Source organism: Alligator sinensis, unplaced genomic scaffold, assembly GCF_000455745.1.
Source record: "Alligator sinensis unplaced genomic scaffold, ASM45574v1 scaffold732_1, whole genome shotgun sequence".
Taxonomy (NCBI): Eukaryota; Metazoa; Chordata; order Crocodylia; family Alligatoridae; genus Alligator; species Alligator sinensis.
Window position 1 is genome coordinate 66,915 of NW_005843309.1, and position 22,590 is coordinate 89,504.

At 52.9% G+C, this 22,590-nt stretch overlaps 1 pseudogene; it reads left to right on the forward strand.

Moving 5' to 3' along the window:
- LOC102380301 overlaps nucleotides 1-8,713 on the forward strand; it is a 9,243-nt pseudogene extending 530 nt beyond the window's left edge.
- Nucleotides 8,714-22,590: the final 13,877 nt, after the last annotated feature.

Consider the following 22,590-nt stretch of genomic DNA (forward strand, 5'->3'; position numbering starts at 1 on the left):
CCATCGCGTCTGCAAGGAGCAGATCCTGGAGCTGGTGGTGCTGGAGCAGTTCCTGGCCATCCTGCCCCAGGAGATGCAGAGCTGGGTGTGCAGGTGCCGCGTGGAGACTTGCACCGAGGCCGTGGCCCTGGCCGAGGGGTTTCAGCTGGGGAAGGCAGAGGAAGAAAAGCTCCAGGTGAGAGCGTTTGTTTGGTGCCATCTGCACCTCCACATGTCTGGGGGATGTTCCCCCCAGATCCCGGCTCCCTAGTGACACATTTATCTTGTCCCCAGGTCACAGTGCATGTGAAGTTCGAGGAGGGGTCCTCAGACAAGATGCAGCCCACTGGGGCCCTGCCAGAGTGTGCTGATTCCTGGGTGGAGGAGCCAAAGGCTTATGAGGACAGGTCTCTGGTGGAGGCAGGAGAGAAAAAAACCCGAGGGCCTGAGGACGAGCCACATCATGTCCCAAAAGAGGAGCTCCCGCCCAACCTGGAGCCAGGTCCTTACCAGCCTTTTTGATGTACAAGGTTAACATGGGCTCAACACCCAAAGAGTAGCAGTTACCTTGAATGAGTCCAAGAAGCCAGGGGCAGGTGAGGCGTGGGATGAAGTCCTGGTGTGCAGTTAGGAGCCTGAGTGGCTGTCCTGTGGTTGGTGTGAGAGGCTCCAATGCCTGCCTCTGCCCGGGACAGGGCTGCAAAATTTGTGGCTGGGGTGGGACAGGGCTCTGGTCTCTATGGGTGGTCCAAGGCCCAGGATTCTTTTCACTGCCTTTGCAGCACCTCACACAAAGATGCTTTACGTGACTGGCTCTTGCCATGCCGCCATGGTCACAATCAGTGATCTAATTGCTGTTCTAATGATCAGTGTTGTAATAATATCAATCAGTAAGAGGCTGGTACAGGTGATGTGGAAATGAGAGTCCCCGGTGGCCTGTGGCTGGTCCAGGTGCAGTTAATCCAGGCCTCCATCCTGCTGCAGATCCCCGGGACAGGGGAGACCTGGGACCTGTCAGCATGTGGAGGGTCCCCAGGCAGGTGGCCTGGACCAGGCCCTTTCCCAGGCGAGGTGAGGAGCTTTGGGTCTCCCCTTTCCAGTGGCAGGAGGCCCCGTCCCCCATGCAGAAATCTCTCTGCCAGAACAGTTTCATGGGTCTGTGCTCCAGCAGGTTGGCAGCTCCTGTTCTCCCGGTGGCCCTGGAAGCATTTCACGCATCCTGGAGTAGACTGATCCCTGCATTTCCCACCCCAACATGTGGATGTGGCACAGCACCAGCATCCCTCCAGATCCTTTCCCAGGGAGCAATGCCATGGTGCCGTGATCACCACTGGTGCTGGGGCAGTTCTAGGGACTCATCTCTAGCCTCTTGCCAATAGGACGATGAGTCTCCCTTGTTCCCCCTTTTGTACACACTGATACGTCCAGCTTCCTTCATCCCAGGCCAGTCCAGGAGACTAGCAGGGCTTTCCCCTGCCACCACCCCAGGGCTAACCTGTGCACTCTCTTCCCCACCCACAGGTGCTGGGACCCTGAGCCGAGCAGATCAGCAGTCTCCCGAGGAAGGGCATGTAAACCTGGAGCTGCAGAGACCTTCCCTAGGGAGACAGAGACAGAGTGGCTCCCCAACACCTGGGCCAGGCCAGCTGCAGAAGGGGCAGGGCAGGCCAGCAAAGCAGAGGGAGAGCATGAAGGTGAGCAGGGCACTGGCTCCGGGTGTGGGTGAAGCTAGGACTGAGCCCAGGAGGAGCCAGTGGTACTGTATGTCGGGAGATCAGAGCAGCCGGCCAGCAGCCACTTCTGACCCCCCGCCCCCCCACCGGAGCAGTAGCAGTAAAACTTTCGCCTCAGCAGGCAGGTGATTAATGGATGGGGTGAAATTAACCAGGCACAGACGCGTGTTGGTTGCAGGAGATTGTTTACTTACGTCGCCCAGATAGTGACGTGCGACGCAGGCTGAGCCTTTGTAGTTGCATCGATTACAGTCAAACGTACGGGTTACAGCCAGACAATGACGGACGTGGCGCCGAAAAACATGCTATCGTGCCTGTAGGGCTTTGATATGTCAAGATTTACGCTGACGGGGAGCTATTGACAGCTGATCAGACGGCCAAGTTATTCTGATGATGAGCTTAGGTTTCTCCTCAGAGATTTTTCCAGAGGTCTCCGCCTTAGGCGGAAGTTACTAAACTATTTATAGACAGAGGTAACTAATGGAGGTGTCCAATGATGAACTGCTATGTGGAATCTTTAATTTTCTGGCAAGCAGCAGTTCTTTGTGCTCTCAGGTTGCTATCAGGTTACAAGGTAGTGGGTCAGGTTTCCTGTCCCTTACGTGAGAGGGGTCTGAGCTTGTTTCTTGACCAGTTGCAGGGATTTATGGCAGGGCTATCCCCTTTTACTCTGATCAGTCATAAATCATGCTTAAGTTTCGTTTCTTGGTTGTGACGTGGGCATAAATTTAAGTCTCTGGCAAGGATTTCTTTTAACCCTTAGTTGATCAGATTATTGTGTGCGAAATGGGGATGGTATCTCTTGCAAATGACATGGGCACTGATTAATTGGGTTGTGACACTGTAAAAAGCTTGTGGGGCAGAGAGACCTGAAGAGCGAGAAGCCTGTGGTGATGGAGACTGCAAACACCGCAGGCTGAATTAGCAGCAGTGCACTCCCAGGTGCAGAGAGCCAGGGGTGCTGGCACAGGAAGGCCTGGTCAGAGTCCCTGGAGCTGGGACTCCCTTTGCTGGCAGAAGTGCTCCCTTGGCTGCCTCTAGGGATTGATGTAATAGAACAGCATATTTCAACCCATGGGTCGCAACCCAAAAGCGGGGTCGTAAGAATATTTGAAAGGGTTGTGATTAATCTTTAAAAATGGAATCTTCTTTAAAAGAGTAAATCATGGGAAACAGCGGCTTTTCCTTTTCAGGCTGGCAGAGTTCCAGCCTGTAAGACTGCTTGGGGCTTCCCATGCCCCGCACACCCACCCCAGCCCCACACACCCATTGCCTGCCCCATGCACTGGAGGGCTGGGACCTGGGGGTGGGGGGCAGCGGGTTGGGAGTGAGGGGCACTGGGTTGGGACTGGCCATCTATATTTACAAATGGATCCTGACACAAAAAGGTTGAGAACCACTGACATAGGACATTTTAAGATGTGAAGCACCAGGGAAGAGCCCCTCTGGGTACTCTGTGACAGCCAGCCAGCCTGAGGGAGCCCAGGGCAATAGATTCTACAGCTGAGCCCATCAAGTCCTCTCCTGCCTGGCTAGGACTGGGGAGCACAGAGGGTCTCTGCAGCTGATGCCAGCAGGGTCCTCCCAGCCCATCAGTTTGGCAGGAGTGAGCAGCACACCTGGCTGCTGATTATGTGTGTTAGTGTGAGGGGAGGCAGAAGCCAGGATGGATTTGCAGTTTACAAACTAACTGAATCAGAGAGGCACAGCACAGTTTTTTTCGATGCCACGCTCATTTCATCAGTTGGGATTGAAGGATATGCACAGACCAGACTATTAAATAGAGAGAGTCTTTTGAATACCAACTCCGGGGAGCAGCATGGTGGGAAGAGGGACAGTGCTGGGAGAGGGAATGTAAGTAAAGACCCCTCCACACAAAGGGGACACAGAAGCTAATCTAGTTTATTGGAGAAGAATCTACAGTCCCTGTTTGGACTGTGCTTAAGACAACCCAGCCTGCAGATGCTTTCTGGTTGCACAATTCCATGTTCAAGATTGTTTTGAAGTGTTTGGTCTAAGGACAGCTGCTCTGAGGTCAGCACTGGGAAGTCCAGGGAGGTGAAAGTGTCCTGCCACAAGCCTTTGTCTTTTCCTGGACCAGATGTTGGAGCAGGCTTGATTCAGTCTTTCCTGGAGTGGTTGCACCATCTGCCAGTGTAGACAGCTGTGGGACACTGTGGGCAGGGGATCCCTTATAAGAATGGTAGAGGTCAAGGTGAATGACCCTCAGATGCCATGATCCATGTTCTCTGGCTCAGTGATGATGTGATGTGTATTGAGGAGGGAGCACCATTTGCATCAGGTTCCGTTGCAAGGCCTGGTGCCTTGGTGAGAATGGGAGTTAGGTAGCCTGTTGCCTAAGAGAGGCTGTTTGAGGCTGCAGGGTTGCATGGTATCCAGGAGATGTTTGTGCCCCATAGCTACACTGAAATGGCCCTCCATTGCCAGGAGGGGATGGAGGTCATTAATGATGTGTCCTGCCTGGCAAGGACTCAGTGGAGCCAGGCATGCTGCTGCTGCGATCCAAGTACCACCATGGTGATTCACCCCCTGCCCATGCAGGAGCAGTGGGAAGCACAAGTCTGCGCCACAACCCCCACTGTGGGTAAGGGCACCTCGCCATGGTGGCACTTGGCTTGTGGCAGCACCACCAAGCTTCCCCACCTTGCTCTGTCCTGCCATGTGAGGTCCCACTCCCTGGGCCATGGAGGCCTCAGGAAGTGAACAGCAGGGTGGGGAGCCTGAGCCTGCAGCTGGCAGCCCTCCTCTACCACCCCATGGGCTGTGTTGCACTAGTCAGCACCTCCCACAGGTGGCAGCTGGGGCCTGGGTGCTGCTGAGCAGGCAGGGCTGGGCTGGGCTGGGCAGAGCGCAGCGGGTGAGGACTGAGGGTACCAATAGTGCCGGCAGGGCTGTACATGGGGAGTGAGAGTCACCAGTGGGGCCAGGAGGCTGTGGGGAGGAGTGTGGGGCACCAGCAGGGGTAGGGGGGCTATGGGTTGGGAGCATTTTTTTTTTGGAGAGAATTAGCAGTTTTTAAACAGAGAAAACCAGGATCCTGCATATCATGTGTCAGCTGAGTAACGTACCCCTGCCTGTCCTGGCTAAGCGTGCAAAAGGCTGTAGTGCAGAGTGAGTGCAAACAGGGCCGTGGGGGCTGGGGGCAGCGGGGGCAGGAGACACTGATGCTGTAACGCTTGTGCCGGCAGCTCCAGGAGGTGTTTGAGGACGTGGCAGTGTATTTCACACAGGAGGAGTGGGAGCTGCTGGAAGAGGAAGACAAGGGGCTTTACCGGGACCAGATGCTGAGGAACTACCAAGCCCTCATTTCCCTGGGTAAAGCTCTGGTTCTTGCTTTGCCCTGGAGCTGTGTGAGCTCTGAAGTGGTGTTGTCTTCTCCCTGCTTTTAAGTCTCATCCTCGTGAACTTTTGGCTGGTGCCTTAAATCCCTTTGCTCCCCATGACTCTGTCCATGATCAGACCTCTCACACTTCATACTTGTATATATTACTCCTTCATTTGATCCAGCCACCTTCCTTAGAGTCTTCCCCCTTGATAACATGATTTTCTTTTGCCTTCTGACCATGATCATATCATTTTCAAATCATTGTGCCTGAAAATGCACTACCAGCTGTTGCTTGGGCAGTTATTCTGATTTCCTCCCTCTCTTGCCTAGTGTGTCCTGTCCCAGCTCATTTCCACTCATTTGCCTGGAATTGCACTGGTGTTTGCTTTCCTATGACCATATATCCACTACCTGGATGAAATGGACCATCCTCTTCTCCCTGCTATGCCTTCTCTTTCAGCCTAAATGTCCATCCTCCCTTGTCCTTCAAGTCCTTAATCTGATACTTGAGTTCATTGGCTCCATTCCCCAAATTTCAGTTGCTTATTCTGCATCCAGTACCAGTGGATAAACTCTCTTTAACCTCTGCCCAAGCAGGATATCGAGGTCCCACACCTGACTTGATCTGCCACATCCAGCGAGGACAGGTAGAGCTCTGGGTCTGTGATGATGAGGACCGTGGCAAAATCTTGAGCTCGGAGGACGTGCTGCCAGGTGAGTTGTGGTTGTCCCCTCCACCCAACTCCCCTCTCACAAATGCTCCATGCCCAGGGTGAAAGTGAGCCTGGAAACTGCAGACCTGCCCTGTGCTGCCATTTCAGGGTGCTGACCTCAAATAGCTTATGCTGTCATGTGTGAAGACAGATGTTGTTCCACCCCCTGAAATTCAAACTGTGGAAACTGTTACCAACAGGATTGTTTTTGCCAAATACCCCCCAATGTTTGACATGCCCCTTGCTGATTTAATATCAAGTAAACTTTAATAGTAATTAGATAGTAATTTAATAGGGCCTGAGGTGATGGGGCTGAGAGTTGGGCCAGAAACCTTGAGAGTCTGACTCTTAATTCCACTGAACTGCAAAGATGAAACTGGCACAGGGATCTGGCATTGCCTTGCCCCTGGCACTTGGGATTTTGGCAGAAAGACCTTGTTTTCTTGAGGAAACACAAGTGCCAAGGTCCAGTCCTGCTCTGAAGTCGATCTCGGCAGAAGGAATAGCAGTGCCTGCCCGTTGGCAGCAAGGCAGGGACTAATTTGGTGTTTCTTCCTCCCATGCAGGACATGCCTGGTTGCTGAGCAGAACTGAGGAGCAGGCTCCTAAGGAAGGGCCTGGAAAGCTGAAGCCACCACGGGCTTCTCCGGGGAGTATGGGTGAGGTGGATTCCCTGAGCCCAGCGAAGGACCAACGGCACAAGGGTCAGGGGATGCCCCAAAAGCAGGAGAATGTAGCAGTGAACGAGGTCCCATCTCTAGTTGGGCATTGGAGTGAAGAAGGGAAAGAAGTCAGAAAATCCCCAAGGTACAGGGACGAATATGTCATGATGAGACACCTGAAGAGGCAGAAAGAAAAGGTCCACTGGAGAGAGACACTGCATGCAAACCAAGGCAGTGTTGGGGGCCTCAGAGGGAAGCAGGAGCTCACTACCAAGCCCAGGGGGAGAGCCCATTCCTGCCATCAGCGCAGGAAGAGTTTTAGTTGCCCCTCACGCCTGGCTCTGCACAAGATAAGGCATGCTGGGGAGAAGGCCCCTTTTGTGCGTCGCGTATGGGAAGAGCTCCACCTGCCTCTCAAGCCTGGCTGCTCACTGCCAGATCCATTCTGGACAGCTCCCCCACCGCTTCACCAAAAGGGGGAAGACCTTTGTGCGCTGCTTGGAGCTGCTCAAAACCCAACATGTGCACAGTAAGAAGTGTCAGTACCACTGTGTCACATCTGGTAAGACCTTCACCCATTTCTTCTCTGTGGTTCAGCACCAGTGCATGCACTTGGGGAGGAAGATGCACCGCTGCACCAAGTGCAGGAAGAATTTCATCAGCTGGCAAGGCCTGTCCCAGCACTGTTGTCTGCGGAGGAGGCAGCAGCCACACTGCTGCACAAAGTGTGGGAAGAGCTTCAGGCAGCCCTCCAGCCTGGCCAAGCACAGGTGCATGCACACAAGGGAGGAGTCACATCATTGTTCTGTGTGTGGGAAGAGCTTCACCCGCTCCTCCAGCCTGGCCCGGCACCAGCATGTCCACACAGGACAGAAGCCACATCAGTGCTCTGAGTGTGGGAAGAGCTTCACCCAGTCCTCCCAACTGAGCAACCACCAACGCATCCACACAGGGGAGAAGCCATATCAGTGCTCTGTGTGTGGGAAGACCTTCACCCAATCCTCTAGTCTTCAGCCTGGCCCGGCATCAGATGATCCACACTGGGGAGAAGCCACATCAGTGCTCTGAATGTGGGAAAAGCTTCCCTCAATCCTACAGGCTGGCCCAACACCAGCGAGTCCACACAGGGGAGAAGCCATATCAGTGCTCTGAGTGTGGGAAGAGTTTCGCCTACTCTTCCCGTCTGGCCGAACACCAGCGCATCCACACGGGGGAGAAGCCACATCACTGCTCTGTGTGTGGGAAGAGCTTCACCCAATCCTCCCACCTGGCCCGGCACCACCTCATCCACACAGGGGAGAAGCCACATCAGTGCTCTGAGTGTGGGAAGAGCTTCACGCAATCCTCCAGCCTGGCCCAGCATCAGCACATCCACAAAGGAGAGAAGCCACATCATTGATCTTAGTGTAGGAAGAGCTTCACCTACTCCTGCAGCCTGTGCTGAACACCAGTGCATCTACACAGGGGAGAAGCTACATGGGTGCTCTGAGTATTGGAAAAGCTTCACCCATCTCTCCCACCCATCTGGAATCAGCACGTCCACACCCAGAAGCATTCCTAATTCTGCCAGCAGTGCAGCAAGGCCTTGGAGCTGTCTGCCTGCTCAGCACCCACCAGTGGCTGCATTCAGACAGGCACCCTGATGCTGGTGGCCTGCAGAAAGAGTTCCCCCAGGCTTTGTCCGTTGTAGGGTACAGTGGGATTCCAGAGCCCAGAGGCTGGCCCACAAGGTTTGATTGTGGGGAGGGGCTAACAGGAAACACCTCAGGCAGAGGTCTGCCCAATGCAGGGGAAGGAGATGAGGAGGAGATGATGTTTGCATCAGCCTTGGAGCCTTTGCATTTCCCATCATTCTCTAAAAGCAGATGGTAATCCTAGGGGAAGAAGTGCCTTCACGGTAGGGTGCCCTCCCCAAGACAGCTGGCTTCAGATGACACCCAGGGGCTTTCCTTGGCTGCCTCCTAGCTTTCTCCTTCCTCCTGGTCCAGGGGTTTCTGGTATATGAGCCCCTGAATTGCAAGGACGAATGCATTTACAGCTACAGAAGCATTCCCTACTCTCCTTCATGATGTTGCCTTTCCTCACCACCACATCACCCCTCTCCTAGACCTGCCGATGCCTAGTGATGTCTGCAAGGAGCTGCTGCTGCCAGCCCCGGAGCCTTTTTGGCTTGTTTTGCTTTCCAGCCTCTGCAGAATTGTGCAGCACTGGGCACCTGCTCTTCCCTCCCTTCATTGCATTCTCTCATGCATTCCCTGCTAGTAAAGCCCCTGAACAGAACATGGTAGCTTGTGGTTGTTGTCTGTGTCCTCTCCAGAGCTGTGCAGTGGGAACCCCCAACCACATTCAGGACAGATCTCTCCATGACTTCCCAGACCCTTCTCTTCCAGAGAATTCAGTTTTGCAGAGCTTGTTGCTAACCCTTAGGAGCAGGAGTTGGTCCCACTCAGGGCTTCACTCTCCTGTCCTGCTGTGCAGCCAGGACCCTGCCCTCTTGAGTGAACCATGGACAGGAGGCAGTAGAGTCCCTTACATGAGTGCAGTGGGGTAGGAGGGGTGAAGGAGGTGCAGCTGGTGGCAGGTCCTACCTCCCCTGTGGAAGGGTGGGGAAAGTATAAAAATATTCCCCTGGTGAAATGCAGCACATTGTAATCTCCCACTCAGAATACTGAGGCCTTCCTGAAAGTGCCACAGCCATTTGACTGCATGATGATCCTCATGCAGCTACCGGAGGGACCCCTGCAACCCCCAGGGGACTGACCCCTGTTCCCCCTAGGGAGGGAGGATTGCAGGGAGGGAGACCTACCCCCCTGGGAGTCCCTGAGCTGTTCCTGTGTGCAGAAGCCAGGGGAGGACATTCAAACAGAGGTAGCTGGGCTGCACTCTGGGGCTCCTGCTGAGATAGGTGCCAGTGGCTGCCCCCAAGTCAGGCAGCAAGCAAGGTGGGCATGAGCCAGAGACCCCAGCTCCAGATGCTGGAGGCAGAGGTCAGAGACAAGAGCCCATATAGCACAGCTTTTGCACCACAGGCAGCTGCAGGACTCTGTTCCCCTGGAACAGGAGCAGGACATGAGATGTCTGAGCTGGCCCTAGCCATGAGCAAAGGCACTAGTGGGGAGCAAAGCGTTTGGCAGAGGGGGTGGGGTGGGGCATGGGGAGGCTGCTCAAGGGCCTGGTGTTGCTGCCACTGCCCATGAATGCCCTTACCAGCTCCCCTGGATGGAGAGAGGAGAAGGGTGCTATGGGTTGCAGGTCACAGGGAGACTGGTGGGCAAGAGGAGTGGTGCAGTGACTAAGGGAAGCCCTCCCCTCCTTCACCCCATGGATTGCATGTCCCTTCTCGGAGGTACGTTCTGGGGGTTTTCTGCTCTGTGCTCTCCCTGCTTAAGTCCTTCATGATCCCTTCTGTTCTCTGGGACATCATCTCTATGGCAGTGGTTCCAGTGCCTTAATACGCATACCAGCAGTGGTATGCAGACAACCTATCAGTGGTACACATGCCCTGCCCAGACCTTCCACCCATGAAGGCGAGAACGAGGTGCCCACATGTAGACATGGCCCAAACATCTCCTATTGAGCCTCGCTCCCACCCTTGGGGCTGGAATGGCCTGGCCCTGCTGGAACAGGTTCCAGGTGGGGCCCCAGGCACCTGCTCTGCTTCCCAGTCTGCTGTCTTTGGGAAGCAGGTAGGGAAGTGGCAGGGGCTGCAGCTGAGCGGGACTGCAGAGCATGGGGCTGGGACTGGTGGCAGTGCAGAGTCTGCACCCCAGGGGGGCATCGGCAGCAGGGAGCTCAGCTGGGTGGTGTGAGGGTGGGGGGGGGGTGTGGTAGGCCAGTATGGGGTCCTCCTGTGCTGAGCCACCCACCTCATTGTGCCCAACCACCTTCCAGGCTCCAAGTGCCTCCCTGGGGGTGTGCCTTACGTGTGGCCGACCCCCTTCCTGTAGCACATCCCCTAGCCTGGGGGTAATGCTGCCACCACCCAGGGTCTGGACTGATGCTGGCCTTGTGCCCCTGGGAAACAGAGGCCTAGTAGCCCTTGAGGGTACTCAACCCACTTCAAGAACCTGGGGTGCTTTCCTCAGTGTGAAGTACAAGTAGTGGTCTCCCTTAGCCGAACCAAGGGGACCCCCCACAGCATAATCTAAACCCACACCCAATAAGTCTCCCACACTAGGTACAAAGGAGAACTTTATTGGTTACAAGGACTAGGGTTGGTATAGGGTGCAGGGTAGAGCAATGTCAAGTAAATCCCATAGAGCAAACTGGCACGGCTGGGTAGCCTTTGATCAAGCATCTGAGTTATTGCAGCCTATATATCTAGTCAGATCTCAGGTAGCTTACCTGCAAGTATCATCCAAAAGCAGGTGGAGATTCCCTCTGGAGGCAGGCAGTTCCTTGGTCGTGAGTTTCAAGAGAGAGAGCAAGTTTCAGATGGTCCAGCTCTTCTGTCCCTGAGTTTTCATCATGGGACATCATGCTCCTCCTCCTGGGCAGTTCTTAACTTATATAGACCTTATGATCTCATTTACCTGGTCCAATGGAGACCAGCAACTGTTGGCTGGCAGCCAATCAATTTGAAATGCATCACTGGTTGCTGGGTAGACTGGCAGGGTCTCTAGCCCCCTCCCAGTCAGGTTGGCATTGCTTAGAGCAATAGGGAGCATAAGTGTAAACCCATGCCTCACAGACAACTTCTGGCCTGCGTGTGTCTTGGCCATCTATCCACAGACACTTTAGCATCTAAGGATCTCCTGTTTTCTTGTGGGAAACATTCGTCTTATGTCTTCATTTCATTTCCTGCCCCTACCTTTGATAGGGGAGAGCATGTATCATCTCAGGTGAGGGAAGGGGCTCGGTACTTTCTTTGCTGTCAGGAGAGGTGGCATCTCCTTAGAAACAAGCTGGAGAAGATGAAAAATTGAACCCATCAATTTGAAGAAATCTGACAATGCAACATCACTGGGACAGTCTGGATGTGAAAAGAGGACCTGACCCCATGGGTGAGTGTTAGCCGTTAGCTAAAGGAAACTCTGGTTCCTTTCTTGTTCTTCTCCTCAGCCGGTCTCGGCGTGACCTGTAAGTAGCAGGACTCAGAGTCCCCGCCAGTCCCTTTGAGGTCATCGCGTCTCTTAAACCATATTTGAGAAGATGGAGAAGCCAGGAGAGAGCCCAAAACATTGTAGTCCCACTGTATATGACTACTTTATGTACAGCATCATTTGAGGATAGGCCAGGACTAGACCTTCAGGAAAATCCGACCTGCTTGCACATTTTTAGCTTCTTCTGGAAAGCGCCTCCTTTCTCAGCACTTATGGGCCTTGTGGACTATGGTTGAGTTCCCTGCAGCTCTCTGCTAATGCATTTTGCTTTTGCGGGGTTAGGAGGACTTTCAACCTTAGGCTGGAATGAGCAAGGAAACTCTTCCTCTTTACGGGCCTTTGGCTGTTTGGGGCTCGTTTTTATCTCTTGCCTCCCCAGATCACCTAGAGACTGTAGTGCACTGGAGCAACATAAGATATAGGGATAATCCACCAGGATGAAGTACGGCTGTGTCCCAGTTCCTATTTTATCCCTCAAGTCTTGTCCTAGCTTCATTTAAATCAGGATACCCAGACTCTAAATCAGGAGGAAAGCTTTGGCACAAACATAGAGTGTGTAAGCCTTAAGAACTGCTTATTTAGAGCAACTGAACTTAGAAATCAGAATCCATACATCTTTTCCTTGAGGGTAAGAGTCCAGGGACCATAGGCTGCAAGGTTTTCTAGCTACATGGAGATAAGCCTCGGTTTTGAAGCATGCTTTGTCCTGTGCACCAGAGAACCCGCTCGAGTTCTTTTCCTGGCCAAAACAAGGGAGCAGCTCTGCAGCTAAGGAGCAAAGCTCCCATCTCACGGGTGCTGTGGAAATGTCCTCGCACTACTGCCTCTTCATGCAGGCATCCTCAGAGGCTGGCAACAGCTAGTGAGCCCTCCTCACCTGGGGCTTTTTACACAATGAGAGGAGATTTGGTTAGTATTGCTAGGATTTGCTACCATTGGCTCATACACCTTCATCACCTTGTCTCTTGGGGAAGATATGTTGAACTTACTTGTGCTGTTACTGTCATCAGTACCAGGCAGATTTTTATTTGTAATTGGCTTTCTGGGTCCCTTTTCCAGCTGTACAGACACCTGTGCTTTCTTCAGTAGGTGCTGCTTGGTTGCTGTACCAGAATATATGTGTGTGCATGCATACTCACATGTGGCTATTAAGACAGCTTGCACTTTGAGGATAAAGATGGGGATATATCCAGTTAGCTTGATACTCAAGACTGCCAATTCTGATTCAGTGCTGGCCTGCCTATAAATGGGAAAAAGACAAAACAGTTGGCCCTGGCTAGGGAATCACAGAGGAAGTCAGAGTCGTTTCTCATTAGTCCCCAGACTGCCAGATGGCGTGAAGAGAAATCTTGGAAGAAATCCCTTCCTCTTGCAGGGGAAGCAGATGCTCTGATGCTCTGCAAATGAGAACTCAGAAATGACCTGTTTCCAGAGGGCATTGGGCTGGGATTGCAAAGAGATTATTGTGCTTTAATCTGGGCATTTATCCTAAAAACATTCAAGTGTCTCCTGGAAATAGCAGTCTCTCTTAATTTGCAGTTTAATTAGCGTAGTGTAATTTGTTTAGATTCTTTTTCATGTTTGACTGCTTAAAAAGTTCATCAGATGAAATAAGCTGAAAGGGGCTGGCTGCATCCTTTTGAAGTAGCACCTGCTCTGTGCAATTCCAGCACAGCATTAGCATTGTTGGAGCACGGTCCATAGTGCTAGCACAGAGCAAGGAAGAGATTAAGAATTCATGGAAGGAGTGGGCTAAAATCAAACATAAAACAGAGGGTCTTTTTGTTATACTTTTATCTCTGCAAATTCAAACTAGCTTTTTTTTTTAAATACATCTGAATTTTTTTGGCAACAATTAAATAGGCAGCAATGAGACACTGCTAATGTTTTATCTGTATATGTTTAGGACTACAATAGTAGCAGCTGCTGCGTTCTTGGATGCCTGTCAGAAAGTGGCTGACATTGCTACTACTACATGTGGTAAGTATGTGTAAATATTTAGTTTAACAGAATGCGGTGTGCAGTTTTAAGGATATTGGTTGTAGCCGCGTTGATCTAAACGCTAGGGGTGCACCGATAGAGATTTCTGTGGCTGATACCGATAGCCAGTTTTTAAGGAGGCATATTGGCTGATACCGATCCGGTTTCCAATACCCAGCCCAGCAGCGTGGACAGTTGCCTCCAGCTGGTACGTCTGGTGTGGTGGAAGGGGAGTGGGAAGGGAAGGGGCTGTGGGGGCAGGTGAAGGCCCCCATGGTGAGGGAGGGTGTGGTGCTGGGGCAGGGGCTCGGGCAAGCGCTGCCTGGCAGGGGTGGGGCAGGTGAAGCACGGAGCTGCGGCTCGTCTGGGGGGAGCGGCTCCTGCAGCTGCACACTGCTCGTCTGGTGTTCGCTTGCTCATCTGGCAGCTCCCTTCGCTTGTCTTGCAGGGCAGAAGGGGCGCGTGCCCTGCATCTGCACAAGGCAGGCTGGGGCTGAGGCTACACCAAGCTCTTCCCGGCAGGGCAGGGTTGCGCTGGAAAGGGACTATGGGGTGGGGCTGCAGCCACAAATTTGCCATAGCCCCTTCCCAGAGCAGCCCCACCCTGCCAGGAAAAACTTGCAAGTCCCCAGCCCCAGCCCGCCCTGCACCCCTCCCCCTCTCCATGCCCTCCTGGATGAGTGGCAGGAGCCGCTGGCTGAGCAGGTGAGTGGTGAACCTGCGGCTCCCGGCTGAGCAGTGCACAGTGGTGGGAATTGCCTCCCCGCCTGCACCCCCCGGACAAGCCACGGCTCTGTGCCACGCTCACGGTGGCTGAGCAGTGCTTGCCCCGGACCCTGTCCCTGCCCCCGCCCTGCACCCTTCCTCACCATGGGGGCGTTGCTCTGCCCCCACATGCCCCTCCCCTCCCTCCTCCCCTTCACTTTCACCACACTAGACTTACCAGCTAGAGGCAGCTCTCCAAGCTGCGGGGCTGTGCTTCTCACCACCTGTGCTGCACTTTTCACAGAATCATAGAATCATAGAAGTAGGGTCGGAAGGGACCTTGTAGATCTTCAGGTCCGACCCCCTGCCTGGGCAGGAAGAAAACTGGGCTCAAATGCCCCCAGTCAGGTAGGCATCGAGCCGCTTCTTAAAGCCCCCCAGGGTAGGAGCCAGCACCACTTCCCTTGGAAGTTGGTTCCAGACCCTAGCTGCCCTGACTGTGAAGTAGTTCTTACGGATGTCTAATCTAAACCTACTCTCCAACAACTTGTGGCCGGTATTCCTTGTTATCCCGGGGGGCGCTAGGGGAAACAAGGTCTCCCCCAAACCCTTCCGGTCCCCCCTAGTGAGTTTATAGATGGTCACCAGGTCCCGCCTCAGCCTTCTCTTGTGAAGGCTGAACAGGTTCAGGTCCCATAACCTCTCATTGTAGGGTCTGCCCTGCTGTCCCCGGATCATGCGGGTGGCCCTCCTCTGGACCCTCTCCATGTTGTCCACATCCCTCTTGAAGTGGGGTGCCCAGAACTGGACACAGTACTCCAGCTGCGGCCTGACCAGTGTCACGTAGAGGGGGAGGATCACCTCCTTGGACCTACTTGAGATGCACCTGTGGTTGCACAATAAGGTCCGGTTGGACCTGTCGACCATGACCTCGCATTGTCAGCCCATGTTCATCTTGGAGTCAATGATGACTCCAAGATCCCTTTCTGCCTCCGTGCTCTCAAGAAGGGAGTTTCCCATCTTATAAGTGTGCTGCTGGTTACTACTGCCCAAGTGCAGCACCCTGCACTTGTCAGTATTGAAATGCATCCTGTTTTTGTTAGCTCACCCCTGCAACCTATCCAGGTCTCTCTGCAGTCTCTCTCTCCCTGCTAACATGCCCACCTCTCCCCAAATTTTGGTATCATCAGCAAATTTGAACAGGTTGCTTTTCACCCCGTTGTCCAAATAGCTGATAACGAAATTGAACAGCGCGGGCCCAAGGACCGTGCCCTGGGGGACCGTGCTGCCCACTTCCCCCCAGGTCGAATATGACCCATCCACCACCACCCTCTGAGTACGACCCTTCAGCCAATTTGCAATCCATCTGACTGTGTAGGCATCAATGCCACAGTCGCCTAGTTTTTTAATGAGGATGGGGTGGTCGACAGTGTCAAAGGCCTTGCTGAAGTCCAGAAAGACTACATCCATGGTGACACCTGCATCCAATGCTTTTGTGACCTGATCGTAAAAGGCAATCAGGTTGGTCTGACATGGCCTGCACTTAATGAAACCATGCTGGTTGCCCTTGAGCATCATCCCCAATGCCGGCCCATCACAGATGTGCTCCGTGATGATCTTCTCCAAGAGTTTCCCCAGAATTGAGGTAAGACTGACAGGCCTATAGTTGCCTGGGTCCTCCCTCCTCCCTTTTTTAAAGATGGGGACCACATTGGCTATCTTCCAATCATCTGGCGCCTGGCCCGAGCACCACGAGCGCTCATAAAGTCATGCCAAGGGCCCTGCAATAACAGTGTCAATCTGATATTGGACCGATGTATCAGTGCACCTCTACTAAAGGCATAGGCAGACAAAACTCTTGGGGTAAAGGCAATATTTTTTATTAGGCCAACTAGATAGTTGCAAAGAAAATATATTTGCAAGCTTTTGGGCCCAAACGCTCTTCTTCAGGCCAAGGAGAATTCAAAGATTGTAAAATTTCTCCCAGGTAGAAATGTAACTTCATATTGCACAGGAGAATTGAAAGATGGTATGGTGTTCCTGGGTGGGAAAGTTCATTTGTATAAAAGGTGCTCTGTGAGTATGAAAATTAGCCTAAACAAAGGAGGGAGCAGGAAGTGACTTGTAATACTGTCCTCTTTCCTGACAGCTCTGCCGCAGATGGTCAGAACTACAACTTAAGTTAAGAATGAGATGAGACGTGATTCCTTTTTAGTTGTAGCTGTCCAAAGCAAAAGTGTTTAGATCATAGCATAAAATATCTTATTTTTCTCTTAATGTGTCTCAGTTTCTCACCTATATCAAATACGATGGATGCAGCAGCAGTAAAAATATTACTATTGCCATGCATATGCTTCCCATTTCTGCTTCTTAAGGTCAAGACCAAACCTAGTTTAGGATTAATTTAGTCAAAATTTGTGCTGCTTTTGTGCTCCTTGCTGAGGGGAAATTTCCTGTTCGATTAATAAAATAATCACTGTGGCAAACTACAAGTCCATCTAGTCCACAGTTCTTTGCACAATGTGGTGTTCATTCATTTGAACGGAGCTTGGTTTTTTTTGTGAAGCTAGATGTCTTGATTGAAGACTAAAATGCAGCTAGGAAGTGGGATAAGCAGCTTCAACAATTTGTATGCAGGCAACAGAAACAAGCACATTTAATTGCAGGGTTTACCTTGTTTAGAAGAAAGGAAAAAAAAATCATGATTGTGAGGCTGTGCAAATAAGCTTCTTCAGAGCCCCATGAAAGAAGGACGACCCTGCCAATTATAAATTGGTCAGTCTGACTTCGCTGCTCAGCAAGGCAAGGGTGTGACATGTCCCATCTCCAGCCCTGCCCTGGCATGGCTCTCTCCCCGCTGCTGCCCAACCTGCTCCCCGCCTACATCCCAGGCCAGGCCCCCGGCTCAGACCCCCACCCCGACAGCCACAGCATTGAGGAAGTACCAGCCATGGTGGCTGCCGTGCACTGCGTGGGCTTGAAGGGGCACTTGCTCCAGCTGCTGTCCTGCTGCTCCACACTGCTGAAACTGGCCACGTTCTGCGGGGAAGGCAGAGGAGTCTCAGCCCCTGGTCCCCCCCGTCTCCTGTCCCCGTCTTCCCCCAGCAGCAGCAGGGTGACACTCAGCTCTGCCCTCAATACTGGGACCCAGGGGATTTTCTCTGCTCTTTCCTTTCTGTTGCCAGGTTGCCAGCCAGGGGCCTTCCCCAGCTGCTGCCCTGCAGTGCCCTCCAGCCCGGGTGTGGAGTGGGGGCCACTGGAGGGAGGCTCGGGTCACTCACAATGAAGCTACACTGGGGGTCGAAGGCGTACATGCTGCACACGAAGCAATGGCTCTTGCTGGCAAAGTCCAGGATGTGGATGTGGTTGTGACACTCGGCCATGGAGAGACGGGCAGCCGTATCGTGGAGCACGGGAATGCCACGGGGCACTCAGCCTTGCGGTGCACGGAGGTGTGGGTGCAGCAGCCCATCCTGTGACAGCGGGGATGGGGTAGGGGCCTTGCAGCCTGGCAGCACAGGGTTCCCCACGGGGACTAGCAACACCCCGGTGCTTATTCCCTGCCATGGGACAGCACGACCTAGCACACACGTGTGTCAGTGCACATGCATGTTCCAGCCCGCAGAGGGCAGCAGGGACCATGGTCTGCACACCCGCGTCCCGGGTCTGAGCTGCAGCATCTGGGACCTGGTTTCCAGTCCCTGGTCTCTGCTCAGACATGATTATTGCCATAGAAGCTCGAGCAGAGGCTGTTTTACCATTTTTGGAGAGAAAAAAAATCCATTTACCTCCTGCCTTATATGAATGATTTAGAGGGGGCTGATGCTGAAGGATGTTTTTTGCCTGAGGGGCTCAGTCCGAGAGGTAGGAAAGGGTACGCAATTCTTCCCACAAAGAGAGAGGCCTTCTCCAGACAGGGTGGGATCCCCGCCCCTGGGGTCTGGAGTGAGCACAATGTCAGTAATTCCTGCCATGAGTTAACGGGAGTCATCTGGAAACTAGTCAAGGGTCCACCCCCCCACTCCTATTGCCACTGGGCAGGAGGAGGTTGTCCAAGCATGTTGTCCAAGCATGTTGGTTCTGGTGCAATTATTTTACTCCTTCCTATGGACATCCCCCAACTTCTGCACATCCTCTTGTAGTGGTTTTCTCTGATAAAAGAAAATCCCCCATTTTTGGATTAAAAAAAGTAACCCAAAATCCACATTTTTCTGGGATCAAAATGAAACACCACTAATATATTCATCGTGGTGCTTCATTTGGATTTGTTATCAGAGAAAGCCAGGATCCCTGCCCAACAGCCATCTTTGGACATATGGATGAGATGCTCTCCCCTGCCAGTGCCTGGTTGTGGGAACGCCCCCCAGTCGCTTGAAGCCCCTCGGAGCCGGCCTGCTGGAGTGTCGCGTCCAGTTCTGGCACCACCTTCCAGAAAGATGTGGATAAGCTCCAGAGCACACAAAGAAGGGCCACCTGCATGGCCAAGGGCATGGAGGACAGGCCCCATGAGGAGAGACTTGTGGAGCTGGGCCTGTTCAGTTTAGGTAAGCGAAGGCTGAGAGGTGACCGGATGGCCGCCGACAAGTACGTGAGGCAAGAACACAAAGATCTGGGGAGCAACTCTTCAGGAAGGCACCTCAAGGCAGGACATGGACCAGCGGACATGAGCTTATAGAGGGCAAATTCAGCCTAGATACAAGGAAAAACTTTTCTCTGTATGGGTCGCCAGCATTGGGAATGCTCTCCCAGCAGATGTGGTGCTGTCGCCGTCCCTGGGGGTGTTCAGGAGGAGGCATGTTGAGCTTGTCCGAGCCCAATAAGTTCCTGGCCTGGGCAGGGAACCAGACTGGATGATCTCCCAGGTCCTTCCTGGTTCTACAGTTCTGTGATTCTAAGCCGGGCGGCTTCTGGTGAGCCCGCCACACCTGACTACAGTGCGATCGATGCTGTAGCCAGCAGGGCAAACCACGCTCTGGCATGCATCGACCGATGCAGCTCGTGTCAAACCAGGGAAGTGATCCTTCCTCCGTACTCAGCACCGGTGAGACCGCAGCTGAGTACTGTGTCCAGTTCTGGGCACTGCTCTTCAACAAAGATGTGAAAAAACCTGGAGAGGGTCCAGAGAAGGGCCACCTGTATGATGAGAGACCATCTGAGGAGAAGCTGGGGGACCTGGGACTCTTCAGCCTAAAGAAGAGGAGGCTGAGAAAGGACGTGGTAGCAACTTACCACTACATCAGAGGCATACATCAAGAGCTCGGTGAACAACTGCTCACCAGGACACCCGAGGGAAAAAGCAGAAGTAATGGCCACAAACGCCTGGAAAACCGTTTCGGGTTCACCATTAGGAAGAACTTCTTCACAACCAGGGTTCCCAGACTGTGGAATACGCTCCCTGCAGATGTGGTGCAGTCACGTACCCTGGACATCGTCAAGAGGAGACAGGACGGTCACCTTGCTGGGCTCACCTGACCCCAGTTGTCTTTCCTGCCTAGTGCAGGGGGCTGGACCCGATGGTCTTCCGAGGTCCTTTCCAGGCCCTGACATCTATGAACCTATGAATGAACCTCAGGAGTCCCAGACAACCCACTTTGATCAGTCTGTGTCCTGCGACAGGAGCACCCTGTGGCAATGCAGGAGCCTGCTGGTGTTCAGACACATGGAGCTTGAGGAAACAGACTGTGTCAAAATGTTTCTGAGCAAACTCCAGTCCAACTCCAGGAAAGTGGTGGGAGAGGATGGAGAGGATGCAGTCAACTCCACCTGGAGAAGGGACACGTGGCACCGGCTGTTCAAAGACCCCCTGGGAGGGGAAGTGGACAGGGAGAAGGAAGGGGACAGCAACACAACTGGACCCAGAGATAGCGAGGACGACAACATCAAACCCATCAAAAACATCAAAGCAGCAGAAGTGACAGCAACAAGGACAAAGACAAGGACCATGAATGAACTGAGAATGAGAACCCCAAGTCGGGTCTTGGACTAAGGGACTGTGATTGGGGTAGGGTGGGGGGACGTTCATTGAAACAGGATTGGGGGGGGGTGGTGCACGCAGGTGATGGCGGGCATTTATTGTAGCAGGAGCATGGGTTTTGTTAATGCGGTTTGAGGGTGCGATGGAAAGTTTTTGATAAAGGATGTGTATATATATAATTATATATATATATATATATAGAGAGAGAGAGAGATAGAGAGAAATATATTTTTCAAAGAAAAAAAATAATCACATGCATAAAGTGCCCCCACTGCCATTTTGAAATGCGAGACACTTAATAAATGATGCTGCAGTGTTTTAATTAGAGCAGCTGTCCAGGAGCCACTCTAATTCAAACTCCCACCCCACCCTGGAGCATGTGTATAGACACCCACCTGCCAGGGGGATTTTGTGCAGCCCGCGGTGGCCCCGCTCAGCCGAGGAGCAGGGGGAAGCCCAGGCTGCGGCATGTACAGCTGGTCCCAGGCACTCAGGGGGCTCCTGACTCTGTTTCCCAGCAGCTGCAGCAAAGGCAGTTCCTTTGGACTGCTGGACCCAGGCCGTCAACTGTGCACCCACTGCCAGGAGTGGGTCCCTCCTGGGCAGGACGAATGGCTGGGTGCATGGGATAGGGCCAAGCACAGGCTGGGAGCTGCATCCAGGACTAGGACAGGAGGGCATGTAACAAGAAGCCCCTTCTTGCCTGCACCCCCCCTTTTGTGCATTTCTTTTTCCTTCTGAGTATCGGCAGAGATCTAGCACACTCGTTGCATGGGGGGGCGAGCAAGCCAGAAAGCTGAAGTGGCTTTCTGTTGGAGAAACCTAGAAACTACATCTACATATGGATTGAGCAAGTGTGACAAAAGAAAAGAAAAGAACTAAAATATGCACTTCAGAGACTGTAAATATACCCTGGTGCTAACCTAACTCGCTTCCTGTCCCCAGCAGCCTTTGATCCTCATGACCTCACATTGCACTTTTATCTATTTCTCACAGTGCATTTTTATATTTCATCTTTGCCATGGCATTTTGTCTTTTATATTTTATGCTTTTAAACCCTTAAGGAATGAACACCCTGTAGAATGAAGTTGTACCCTGGACCATTGTTAAAAACTGCATTGAAATTGTAATTGTAAAGTGATAAAAGCTGCTATATTGGGCTGGTCCCTTGAGTGAATGTGAGTAGGAGTCAATAGATAATTGCATGAGAAAGCAAGAGCCTCCGGCTGTTAATTGACAATAACCTAACCGGAGGAACTTACCATCATGAAACTCTACTCTACAAGCCATTTTAAGCTAATCAAGCTGCCTGAAGCCTGCAGCCATTGAATCAATCACGTCAACGGTGGATTCCCAAAACTGCACCATTGGGCAAAACCCCCGTGGACTGTGACTAACTGCTGTCATGCACTACTCAAGACCCATGTGGGACAGCAACCTCCAGGCTGGGCTTCCAAGACAAAGCTGGGGGATCGCACAAGTCTGCCAGAGAGCGATAAAAGGCAGTGAAGCATGACCCTCAGGGGCGCCCATATCCAGCACCCAACCCACCGAGACAGAAGGACGAGCAGGCGACCCCCTTCTGGAGATGACATTGCCCTGGAGGAAGCTGACCATCAACAGCAGACTCCAGCGCCCCGGAGAGGTATGAACACCATCGGTGCTACATTGCAGCAATTGTGTGTGTGTGTCAGTGTGTTAAGGTGGCCAGTACCCTTCATAATTCAAAGTTTGCCTTTATGATTTTATTGGTAACTTCACATTCTGTACAATAAATTAAAATTCATTATGATCCTGTGATTTGGTCCTTTGCAGCCAACAGGCAGGGCTGGGGATGGGATCAGGAGCACGGAGTGACATGGGCAGGGATGTGCAGGGAGCACACGGTGGCTCTGCCCCAGGCCCTGGTCCTGTGCTGTCCCTGCTCAGCAATCCCAACCCCACGCCCAGCCTAGCCCAGCCATCCTCTGGCTGTGGCTCCCTGCCCACCTGTGGCTCCATCCCATCCACCCAGCCACACACCCTGCCCGCGTGGGTCCTGATCCCAATCTGTCACTGCCCTGGGATCCTGATCCCAGCCCCAGTTCTGGCTGTGCCTGCCCGTCCCACTCCTAGATGCTGCTCCCTGCCTGCTGGTGGCCCTGTCCCAGCCACCTGGCCATGCACATGGGCCACATATAGAGTTTTATGAGCTGGTGGGGGTGGGGGGGCCATGACAGCTCACTAACACTCCCCGAGTGGTCCTCTGGCCAAATAATTGCCAACCCCTGATTTACACTAACAGGCAGGAGGCTGTGGGTTGGGAGTGAGGGGCACCGACAGTCCTTCACTCACCCAGCCCTGCCAATGCCCCTCACTCCCAACCTGCAGCCCCAGCAGGGCCGGGGGGACTATCA